A 12,464-nucleotide genomic window follows, 5' to 3' on the forward strand; every position below is an offset into this window, starting at 1 on the left:
GTTCATGTGTGATGGCTTTGTGATGAGAAAATTAAGAAAGAAGTTAGGCAAGGATGTCAGCTGCTATGAGATGTGCTTTATTAGAAAGTATAGGCTGCATTAGTACCTGTGTGGGTAAACCAGCATGTTCCCTGAACAAGTGAAGCTATTTTAGCCTACAAAAGCTGCCTTGAGGCAGGCTACTTGTTTTGCTTCAATTGTTGGCAAAAGGTATCTTGCTCTCTTAAAACAATTTTCACAGGAAAGTTCTGCATACTTATAAGATGCACATCATATCTAAGGCAACATGTAAAGCTTTCTTTCGATAGCTAGTAAAGCCTTGGCCATCACTAATGTCTATGCTGTGTACTGATGTGGCAGCACCACGCTTACACATTTAGACATCTTTTGCAGTAAAGTATGCAGGAATGCAGACAACATTGAAAACCTGTCTCACGTACTGATGTTTAAATTGTGTCAGTTTCCATCGTCTCCATGCTGGGTGATCACACGAGAGATCAACACGGGTCAAAAAATTTATATTTTAGATTCGATAGAATATTTTATATTTTATGCACATATCACTCAGTAGCATGAAAGTGAACATGACTTCTATGCCAAATGAATATTTAGGAGAAAAAAAAATTGGGAAATTCCTCAGTGTGGCGGCACCTATTTCATGCACGTGGCATTCTCGGAAATTCGCAACAATGTGAAATACAATATATTACAGCTACAAAGAATATATTTTTGTCTGTAAAACATAGACGCAAAGAATGGCCAGCTAGCCCTGCAAAACGGAAGTGTTTTAGCATAACTGCTTAATTTGCTACAATTTTCAAAAGTTGCTATATCTATGGTTTTTTATCAACTATACCAATCCATGGAGCCTGTTGAAATTCGGTGGACTGTGAGACCTTAACCCATTCAACAACTTTGCGCAATATTGTTGTTGTATCACAAATTATCAGTTTTACAATTCACTTCAAATGTGAAGTTTTGACGAAAATGAATGCGATATAAAAATCAAAATAAAGAAAGAACATTGTAAATTAAAAACAAGTTGCATTATTTTGTTTGTAAGGACAATACTACAGGTGGTAGAAATGAAAGCTTCGCCAGAACACAGCAATGTGCTAAGAAAAAGGGACATTGGGGAAAAAAGAACATGCGCAAGGCTCTGACTTGCCTAAACTTGACTATGATTGTGACAGAAAAGCAGTTTTGGCCTTATGGTTAATACAACATTAAAAGTGCGTTTACTGCAATCATTATTCGCTTTAATGGGAATAAAGAAGCGTCAATATAACCTTTATGTAGCTCTTTTATTTAACAGCATATGTGCGCAGCTTATGGCATAGATAATTTTTAATGAAGGTTTCTATTTCTTTGCGTGCTACAGAATTAACTGTTAGCTCTCTGTGAATGTGCACAGGTAACAGAATGTACGGCAGGTGAATGCCTCTAAACATGTCACACTGGTCATTATATAAACGTCGTTATATAACCTAAGATGTGGTGGTGGGAGTGGCAATGGTGCTGGTTAGGGCAGTGTTTGCTGGCACATAGTTCCTGCTGCCAGGTGCCTAAAACTGCCAAAACTACCTTTCTATAGCAATCATGGTCAAGTTTAGGCAAGTCAGAGCCTCATGCATATTCTTTTCACGCTGATGTCCCTTTTTTGTCTGATTATGTCTGATGTTTAATAGTACAAGGGCCTGGAATGACAAAGAATGCCATGAATGTTGCATGATACATTTAACACTTAAAAATGGATTGCTATAAATAATAAATATTGGCTGTATACAGGCTTAAAATAACTAGCTGTATAGGAGTGTAAAATATATCTGCTGTTAAAATTACAAGCCTATAAGTGATGTTTGTCTTTGCTAAAATGCATGAGGAGATGAGAAGACAAAGCATTTGAACTGGTGTGGTCTTTTACCAAGCACTCTGGGCCTTTCCACAGCCCTTACGCACAATGGTTTGGAAGTTGGCACTCCATGTGCACTGCAGCATTGCAGCTTAAGCCTTCAACTGGAGGAAATGCTATGATTTAAGACTTTGAAGACACTGTATATATATCCAGCATACCTACACCACTGAGAAAAGTACCTGACAGTTTTGTTATTGAAAAGTAGATTGTTGCCAAGGAAAAGGGCTGTACTGAAAGGTAAACAGGTGTACATTATATCGCACTTTCTGTCACAGCCTATGCAAGGCTGATAGTATTTGCCAAATAAATAAATAGAAACAAAAATATAATGTAATAATAAATTGTTGTTATGCTGTTTTATGGATAGACCTATTTTATAGACATGTTTTATGGCTAGGCTACCTGTTCTCCATAAAGACATGGAGAACAGGTGGACCCTCCAAACTTGTTGCATGTTGATGACTCACTGCTCATCAGAACGTAAGAATGTGTACATGCCATCCGTTCTTATTCTCCACATTCCAAATTCCAGACACCTTGCTTGTCTTTCCATTGGGATCAGGCTGCACTAAGTGTAAAAAGGTAAAAACAAAAAAGCAAAATCTGATTGACAAACAAAACATGCGTCCAAGTGTGTATACTGCTAACTAGACTTGGTATACCTGATCCCGTTATCTTGTGACGAGGTGTAACATGAGAGTGCAGAAGCACCACCATCCATTCACTTCATCTCGACTGCCTTACTATTTGGCCAGTTACTGTCACTCATGTGGATGTAACCCCATGCTCAATCACACACTTATGGTTTCCCATCATTGTAACAAATTAATGAGTGAAATAATTGAAACATCTTGTATCAACAAATTACGAGAAAAATGCATTAGCCAGGCTTAAATTGTGACTCTTGTGACCAAGAAATGCAATTATCTAGATGTGTGTCCTAGAGTGAAATGAATTATTGTTACGTTTTTATTTTTGTACATGTCTACCATTCTCTAACATTGTTTTGTTATCACGTGGCTTTGTGAATCTACTTTTGCGATTTATTTTTCTCGTTGTGTATACTGTTGCTTCAGGACATACATATATCTATGTATATATTAGCGTTTTCCTTAAACAATTATTTTTCTTGTGTATACAGTGCCAAGTCTTTACTTTCTTCACCTCTCTTCTTTTGTCTGTGTTACATCGTGCTGCCAAGAAAGGCATCGCTATAAATCTGCACCCCCTTGCCCATCTTTCAGTTATTCTGCACTGTGTGTAATTCATTACTGACCTTTATATATTCCATGTATCTTGCAAATTGCTTCTGAACATTTTACGCAAGAAAAGCTTCAGGTACGTGAATGAAACGTGAGCTCCACTTTCAGGGCCTCTATAAGTGATGGATGCTTCTTCCTAATCTGTGAGCCAGAGATGAATCCTGGGCAGCCTCTACAGGGGGGCCCACGTCAAAATTTGCAAAAGAGAATAAGGGGGACCTCACTGCACACTCTGAGTGCTAAAATGCGAGCATTCTCAGGGGATGCCTGGGCCCTCAGGACTCGGACTCTGCCGGTGCTGCAAGCTCATTTCATTCTAAGCCACAGCGAGCAGGCACCATACGCAATTAGGCCATGAACAGATACTTGTGTAACTAGCTTAGTACCACGTTTTTGTGGTTTTTATATGTTTTCATTACTTTCACTGTGCTAAGGCAGTCAATGTGTAGTAATACAGCTTTATGAATGCTTGTGCCTATAATATATTTTATGGGGAAAATAACTGTTAGTGCTTTGCTTGTAAGGATGCTTGTTTGCAAATTAACAGCCTCACATGCATTAAAAGAAGGTCCCAGTGCTGCAAACAATACTCTTGCTTGTGATTTTGAGGCGTCAGTGATGAACTCTGAGCATGTATACTTCTATTTCAGTTCTAAGTATTGCAGTTGCATATATGCACACCTAGCACATGCTTGAAAGCTTAAGGAATGTGGTGTCGCACTCTTTGCATTGTTACTGTTGAGGTGGCAAATGCTTAGCATGGGTCATTAAACGATTTCCAAGGATCGATCTGTCCAAGATCTGGCAACAATGCTCTTAACATGCATTGTGAATGGCAGTCTGCATGTTGGCTGTGTAAATAGCTCAGAGTATTTGACATGCCATCTACTACAGTGTGGCAACAGTGTTCAGAATCTGAGTGAATGTTAGCACGAGGCTACTAAGTGGCGGGCGCACTTGACTGGGAATGCAGAGGTTGAGAGAGTAGAGGGGAGGTAGGGGGGTCGGGGCTTTGCCAGCCACATACAGACATCTTGGGGAAGAGGGGATGTGTCCTTCGTGCACCCCCCCCCCCCCCCTTTGTATATGCCACTGACATTGCTACAGGAGTTGAGCACTTGGGGCATATTTCTTAGTCAGCTTTAGGCAATCCCTAAGCCCAAGTGATGGATTGTCTAAGGGCTGCTCCCGGACAAAATCTCTGAAGAGATATTTCCTGTGTCTGGGTAAGGTCACAGGCAAGGAGCAGACTTATCGGGGAAGTAAGGCAAATATATACGTGTCCCACCAGAGGCAAGATTCCAGTGCGTGGTGAAGAGCATGGGGATTACAGTTAGGTTAGATGGAGGAATACAGTTACGTGTCACAAATAAGGCAGTTGATTGAGCCAATTGGTCTGCCCAAATGGTTGAACCGATTCCATCTGTGCCCTTGTACTCAGTGCACCTCAATACTGGGATGTAAGGAAGTGTAGAGTCTGTGAATTTATTGACAGATTTGTAGCATTCTTAACTGTAACTTGTTTGAGCTGCTTCACTGCAGTAAGTGACTGAATCTTTTATCATAAGTGATAGAGAGGGACTTGCACTATTGTGATGTTGGGTGCTGTACAGATGGACTAGATGGCATCATGAGAGGCTTGCAATGCAATTCAAGTAGTATGGCGAGTTGGGCATTTCTGCCTTGTACGTGACGAAAATACCAATAGCGGGGTGAGATGGGCTCACATAGTTTTGTTGTGCTCAGCATGTCACAGATGCTTATTTCTGGTAAGCCTAACAAGATTCCATAGTGCCATGTTGTGTAACAAGATTTTTTTATATCTGCAAATATGAAGTTAGAAAGAACCTGATGGGGCTCAGTATATACCGATTGTCATTGATCGTCAACTTGCCCTCCCTAAAGCCGCATTGATACGGCTTATTTAGCTTTCTAGAGAGTGTACGAGATGATGTGATTTGTCATTTTCTCGAAGACTTTGCATAGACAGCTACAGTAAGTATCAAAGACCTGTTGCTAGCTGCCAAAGATGGATCATAATCTTGCTCCTTGAGAAGAGGAATTACAACGGCTTTCTTTTTTATGCAGAACGAAGATGCCTGAAATGACTGCAGATTTTGTTTTATAATTTAAAGAATCATTAGTGTTTCAGGATGCAAGTGTTTTAATATCTTGTGTATGTATAATTCCATCAAGTGCCAGGGGCAGACTTATTACAGAAATTTAAGGAGGCTTTAAGCTCAGAATGATAATAGCTATAATGTGAAGCATATTTGAAGTTTACTTGTTTTCGTTCAGCAATTTCACATACAAGAATCTTAATAATGTGCATCACTATAGAAAATAGGTTCGAAATGTGAAGCTCCCACCCTACCCAGGTGCATTCTTTGCCTGACCTCGTAATGTGTTCCCTTAATTGATAATTGGCCAATGGCAAAGCATGGGTTTGCCTCTGTTTAAGCCTTCCAAGCTCAACAAGCAACCACGACTGGGTCACCGTACCATTATACATTATCTTGAATACATATTCAAGATCTTCGGGACCGGCCCAGTTTACTATTACTCTTTCAAGGATCCGCTCAATTTACTCCACGATAAGCACGAGGACGCGGCTAATCCCGGGAACGCAGGAAAAGAAAGCTTCTGTTTATAATTGAGCACAATGGTGGCGGCCGCATCGGTTTCTCCGCGATCCGAGTCAGTAATATTTGCGCAGCTATGATGACATTAAGACGCACGGCGCTACAGGAAAAGGGGTGTCAAAACTGGTTCACTGGTTGCTTCGATCTCGAAAACGAATCGTGGTGACCGACTTTTGTGGTAGACAGCTAGCAAAGAACTCGTATGGGCCCGACCCTTTGAGGAAACATTCGAGTGACAGTGCGAAGCCTGCAGTTTCACGTATCCGTCACACTGTATATAAATCCATATTGCGGCGTTCGGAGACTGCTGTAAACACAGCGTGTGGCGACGTGAACGTGGGCATGTACGCTTGCAGCGCTTGTCGTCTGCTGCTCCAGAGAGGAAACGGGGGAGAAGCGTGCGTGTGCTTGCGGCCCCACCACATTCCTCGGGTGACGCACGAGACGCTCAAAAAAATTGCTTTCCATCTCTGCAGGCACCTGATAGATAGCATATTTTTCTGCCTTGTAATATTGAACGCTGACTATTGTTATAGAGAAACGCATGACAGTATAGTTGAAATCATTTTGCGTTGATGTCTTTAATCAAAATGTGTACATTAATGAACGCATAAGACAACTTTCTTTCATATCTTTGCAAGTTAAACGCATTGTTTAGTAAGATTTGATATATTTCAATTGTTTTTAGTTTAATTTATTAAAGTGACGTCACTTCCGTGCGTTGCAGGAGTCGATTCTGTGTGGAGTCGTCTGGGGAGCACCGCGTTGCACGAGACGCTGCCAAAAACAATCGATTACTTCAAGCAATGAAAAAAAATTTTAATTCGTTCACGTTTCTGCGGTTTGCTAATTCTACCAAATTTTGCGGTCCCACAAGGTTTAAAATAATAGATGTCATTTGACTGACTATGGTTATAAACTGCTTGGATACGCATGTTTTCTCAGCTCCCAAGGCCCACAACCTTTTCGGCTGAATGTACACTTAGTGATGATTCTAAGACCAACACCAGTTTCGAGATACACCACAAACTTGCAGATTAAGCATATCATTGCTGTTGTACTTAATATATTCCATGAAAGTCTCCCTCATGCAATGTGAGACAAAGCGACATAGAACAGCAATACATTTTGTGGCAGACTTGGAGGGCAAATAGCTCAAATCGGACGTATGCTAGTTGCAGGATTATTTTCTTTGTGGGCATGCTTCGTGTGCTGATCACCTTCAATTATGTACACGGTCGTCCACTTCCAATTTGAACACGGCTCCGGGCGGCCGGCGAGGCCGGCGCTCTGCGGAGCGCCGGCCTAGAGTTACTGTATGTGCTACCGCAGGTAGCCTACGGTAGCATATACAGTAACTCTACGCCGGCCTAGAGTTACTGTATATGCTACCACAGGTAGCTACATGCGGTAGCATATACAGTAACTCTACGCCGGCCTCGCCGGCCGCCCGGAGCCGTGTTCAAATTGGAAGTGGACGACCGTGTACTCAATTGCAACATGTGCTAGAGTAGCCAATCATAAAGTAAATCAGCTAATTTTAGTTAATCAGTTATTGACATCGGCCGTGTCTGCTGTGCCCGGGGCACAGCAGACGAAAGGTGCCCGAAATGTCTACGTTCACCTATGACGTCACGTCCGCTATAACCCATGATGTCACATCCGCTTATTTCCATGGCGTCTGTCTTACGGAGCCGGCTGCGCTGCGAAGCGGTTCGTATTCCGTGCCCACTTAGAGCGTGAGTAATTCATCTTTCCACGCTGTATGCGTGTAATAAAGTATTGGGGCTGTGAGCTGTTTGATGCGTTACCATTAGGTACCTTGTGCGCATATTTTGCCTCATGGCCGCGTCAAATTGCAGCCGGCATGTGGAATGGGCCGTGGCATGTTATATGGAGCGGCTCATGTGAGTGGTATTGTCTCCGTGAGGATCGTCAGTGCGTGCACAGAACCATTCAGTAGTCTGATTCAGGGGAGGGTGCGCGTAAGAACGAGGACGTAAGAAAACACTGGCATGACGAGCTGTTCCGTCAGATCGCGTTACATCGCGCTTTTTTTCTAAGACCATCTCGCTCGAGCGAGAGGATCTTAGAACAGCGTTATTACTGCTTTTTTACAGCTTTGCTGCGGCTCATTTAATCATCACCTGCATTCTTTTAATAATACAAATGGCATCGCTCCGCGGAAGAGCGTCTCTTGAAGTTTCCAAACAAGAGCCAATGCCGCCGTGCCTGCTGCATACACGCTTACCTTTCCTAACGCAGCTAAGACGCGGCACTAGCTCTGCTACTGCGTGATACAGGGTCACTGTGATAATAAAATTAAAAAGAACAAACGAAATTAATGCAGAAAGTGTCAAACGTTGCCAAGCGTGATAAACGGACCTGCCTCGCTAGATGAGTTGAAGAAATCGGCGTCCTGAAGTCAGCTTCGCCGCAGTATACTAGTGTTACGCGGTGTAGCATGTCAGAACTGAAGAGTGACCGCTTTTACCGACATATGTGTTCCTTAATAATGTACTTGTGGACCTGCCGTCTCCTATTACATTACGCGCGCCGAGGCGCCTAAGTGTACTGGCCGGCCTTCAGCGCTATTTCGGACGTGGCTGTGATGCTTTGAACCGTTGGTTTGTCGACCTCGTAAGCCAGTTAATGTTTACACGCCCATTTTTTTCTTAACTGTTGATTTCTTCCATAATAGCTACGTAATTTCGTAGTTTCCTGTTCAACTGCTTTGTCATTGTCAATGTCATTTTGTATGTCACTGGGAAACCGCCGAACGCAGGGAACTCACTCGCACGCGGGGAACTGCATACTAGCCACTGGATTAGCGTTCCTCTTGGGAAGCTGCTTTGCATCAAAGGCCAGGTACCCTTGCTATGATTCACCGCAAAACATGTATGTCTAACTGCTTAACATATTTGTATTGCGGTGAAGCTAACCTTACGGAACCGAATTTCGCAACGCTTTTTAGACTCCTACATCTCTACCAGCCACTAACAAACGCTTGTCGGTACGTTTCTTGGCAAAGGTCCAGCAAAATCTCCCCTGTTGGGAGTGGGGACAGCAGCCTTAGCTTGGGAGACCAGTGATATGGCATATTTTATCAAACTAGGTGACACATAGCATTACCAGTCCGAATAGAGACCTGTTTAAATGTTCGTCACCTTTAACACCTAGATTTTCGACCATGAATTCATAAAAATCTGCAGCACATTTAGAACCTAGATTTTAAATGCTGTATAAGTTGGCTTCTTGTTCACTGCAGCTGTGCTCGGCTTCTGTCCAAACGGGAGAGCACTTCTGCACAGCTTATTAGGGAACATTCTTATTTACATACCTTCTTTTTATTTATCTCGCCTACAATAACAATGAAATGTTTATATATAGCACATGAATGTGCTGTGCATGAATCTTAACTTACAATGCCATGTTCAACAGCACAGTGCATGTATCTTGTGTTGGTTCATTCAAGCTAAGCATTGCTACAGCCTTTAACTGTAGGTATCATGGTATGAGAGCAGAGAAATGGATATGCAAAGACAGTTGGGCACATTGAGACAACATCTTTGTTGTGTGTGAAAAGGTGACAGATACACAATATGGGGAGAACGCATGCACTTTCATATTTTCTCACGCACAAAAAAAGCCGGAGGAATAAGGTTTCTTCACTGTGGCATAGAAACTATATGTTTGCTCTCAAAGGTAATTCTGATTCATTGTATATGTTCCTGTGCTGTGTTTATTTTCTTGAGTGTGCTTTAGTTTTTGCACGTTAATGTTTCAAACTCGTTTTTATTTTCACAGACTGAACATCCCACGTCTTGGTTTGACTTCCTGGTACAGGATACTTGCACTTAGCATGGAGTGATGAAGCAGAGCAGTGTACTTTTATTAAATGTGCAGATTTTAGCAGTATAACAGCCGTTCATTAAAAAAACATGTGTGCTAAAAATAAAGTGTACTTACCCACATTCCTCGTTGTCTATTTATTTATTTATTAATACTGTCAACCCTCATAGAGGGTCATAACAGAGAGGACAATACAATTACATAAATCAAATATGGACATTGTCAATGTACGTAAAGTTGCTTAACACTTGTCAGTTCACAGTGAATAAGATGTTCACTTGAATGCTGTTCAGCACACTTCTGACATTTATCAAAATATGTACAATGAATATCAAGTCGCACATATCACTTGGCACTTCAAAACTAAATCGAAAACTCCCATAAATATGCCTCAGCAGCATTTTCAAAGTCGGTGACATCTTTTAGGCTAACAATAGCGTTTGGCAATTGGTTCCACATTTCTATCGCATCCAGGAAAAATGAGTATCGATATGTATCACTGTTGGTATGGTCCGGCTTTATGACATAGTCGTGGTTAGTTCGCGGGTATCTTTTGCCTGGAGCATGTAGATATTTGAGCTTGTCAATCTAAAGTTGATCCTGCATTATTTGATAAAGCACCTTCAGCCTATATTTTTCCTACGTACCTCAAGAAGATAGAAGTTGCAACGCTGTAACATAAGCATGACCGATTCCTTCCTTCGGTATGTTGAACAAGTAAAACGTGCCGCCAGATTCTGTATCCTTTCCAACTTCCTCTTAAGCGTCACTTCATGGGGACTCCAAACAACGGCTGAATATTCTAGCATCACCCTAATGAAGGCGGTGTATGCAATAAGTTTTACATTACGTGATGCATGTCCCAGTTTTTTTTCTCAGAAAATATAACTTTTGATAGGCAGTCGTGCAGACGTTATCTATATGTTGGTTCCATGTCAATTTTGCTCGTATTCCTGTATTCTCATCAGCAAAACCACTTATATGGGGAACTGATCATGATAAGTGCTCATGAGCATTCTAAAGAACAGCCTTGAACCCTACTCATGCACTGGTAAAATGTATAGATGCAGTGAAATTGAAACAGAAGGCAAAATAGCAAACATGATGCAGTATTTGTCAGACAATTATGTCAGCAATTTTTGCATAAAACAATTTACTTAGAGCATACTAGCACTACAAAGTACCCATCTTTCTTGTTAGGCATACATTACCACAAGCTCTTTAAATGTGGTCACAAGAGAGATGCTGGCTTTAATGAGGGACTATAGAGGTTAAAGGCAGCCATGAAAATGTATTAAGAAATAATGCAATGCATAGCATTTACTCAGTTCAGAGAGCTTCCAAAGTTGCCATAAGGCCTTGATAGCTGTGGATGAGGGAACAGTTCTAGTCCAATTGGAGTATGAGAAATGAACATTAAGATCGAAACAAGTAACAACTCGTAATGCAATTAAAAAATCTTGCTATACCTTTAAAAAGACAGTGAAATGAAATTAGTGTGACAATTTCCTTTTCATTTAGGTTCAACATACTTATTTTAGTAACACAAAAAAGCAGAGGCGTGAAGCACATAAGAAAGATGCTAGTCTGTGTTTATATTCTGCCTTCTCTAAATTCAAAGTTCAGTAAAGTTAACTTAAAAAGCTACGGTGAAGCCATTGCTTCAGCCTGTATGGTGCATAACAGCAGCAATCGCCAGCCTAACTGCTTGGATTTACAGTGCCTTATTTGTATTGTATACCTTTTAAGTGCTGAGCTATTGGAAGATTGACTAAGGTGGCCAACATGCTGAACCAGTAGTTTACTGAGTAAGATACATGGAGAAGGGTGGAAAGATAGGACAGAGCACAGGGGATGTATTCTGTGTCCACCTAGTGGAAATGTCCATTTCATCCGCTGCTGAAGTTCTGATTGGCTGGGCTGGGGTATGCATGAGAAGGAGACATGCTCCCCCAGCTAATTCAGAAGAAGAGGATATGGAAATGTCCACAAGATGAATACTTACAAAGCTATTTAATAAAGTACTTCTGTAACCAACATGCCTGCTATGCCATCCTTGATTTCAATGTCTGTCGTAGTAAAAGTGTGAAAGAACCAGGTTTGTGCATGAAAAGTCTTCCTGAGGGTGTGGGCCTTGAAGCCCGTAGTGGTAATCACAGGAAACGGGGGTGGATCCAGAGTAGCACCAAAGGGCAAGCCTTCATCGAAACAAATATGTATGGAGGGAAGTGACTGCATGCTCAAACTTGTCAGCTCACAAGTTTGCCAAGACCAAGTGATGTCAGAAGTTGATGAAGCCTACATGGTTAATGTATAACCGCTTAGGCCAAAATTATTTAGATACTTTTTATGAGGACTATGTATTTACTGGAAATCTCAAAATAATTATGTTAGTGCAGAATACCTTCCACTAGTTGTGACGTCCTTGAAAGAATGAAAATGTTTGAGTTGTACTTGTGTGGTGCATGAAGTCAGTTAAAAAAAAAAAAAACTCAGCAATGGAAACAAAATGCAAAGAGTAGTATTCGAAATAAATTGCCACCTCTTTAGGTCTAGATGAATTCAAATAATAATAATAATAAGCAAATGAAGATCGGGCATACAAGATAGATGCTTCGGCTCCCACTTGAAAGCCTTGTTCGCAAAGATTGTGAACAAAGCTCCAGTTGAACCAGTTCTTATTTTTCATTTTTATGGTTAGCATCTAATTTTAAACTACTTACCGTGCCTCTTTTGACCAAACCAGACAGGCTGCCGTCAAACTCTTCACTACTTCAATGCAAATAATTGGAG

At 41.3% G+C, this 12,464-nt stretch overlaps 1 long non-coding RNA gene across 1 annotated transcript; it reads left to right on the forward strand.

The window, feature by feature from the left end:
- The first annotated feature begins 7,431 nt into the window (after positions 1-7,431).
- On the forward strand, positions 7,432-9,791 carry LOC142576721 (uncharacterized). Its single transcript, XR_012826940.1, has 2 exons — positions 7,432-7,558; positions 9,627-9,791. It is a non-coding gene; the product is annotated as an uncharacterized LOC142576721 (long non-coding RNA).
- The last annotated feature ends 2,673 nt before the right edge of the window (positions 9,792-12,464 follow it).

Source organism: Dermacentor variabilis, chromosome 3, assembly GCF_050947875.1.
Source record: "Dermacentor variabilis isolate Ectoservices chromosome 3, ASM5094787v1, whole genome shotgun sequence".
Lineage (NCBI taxonomy): Eukaryota > Metazoa > Arthropoda > Arachnida > Ixodida > Ixodidae > Dermacentor > Dermacentor variabilis.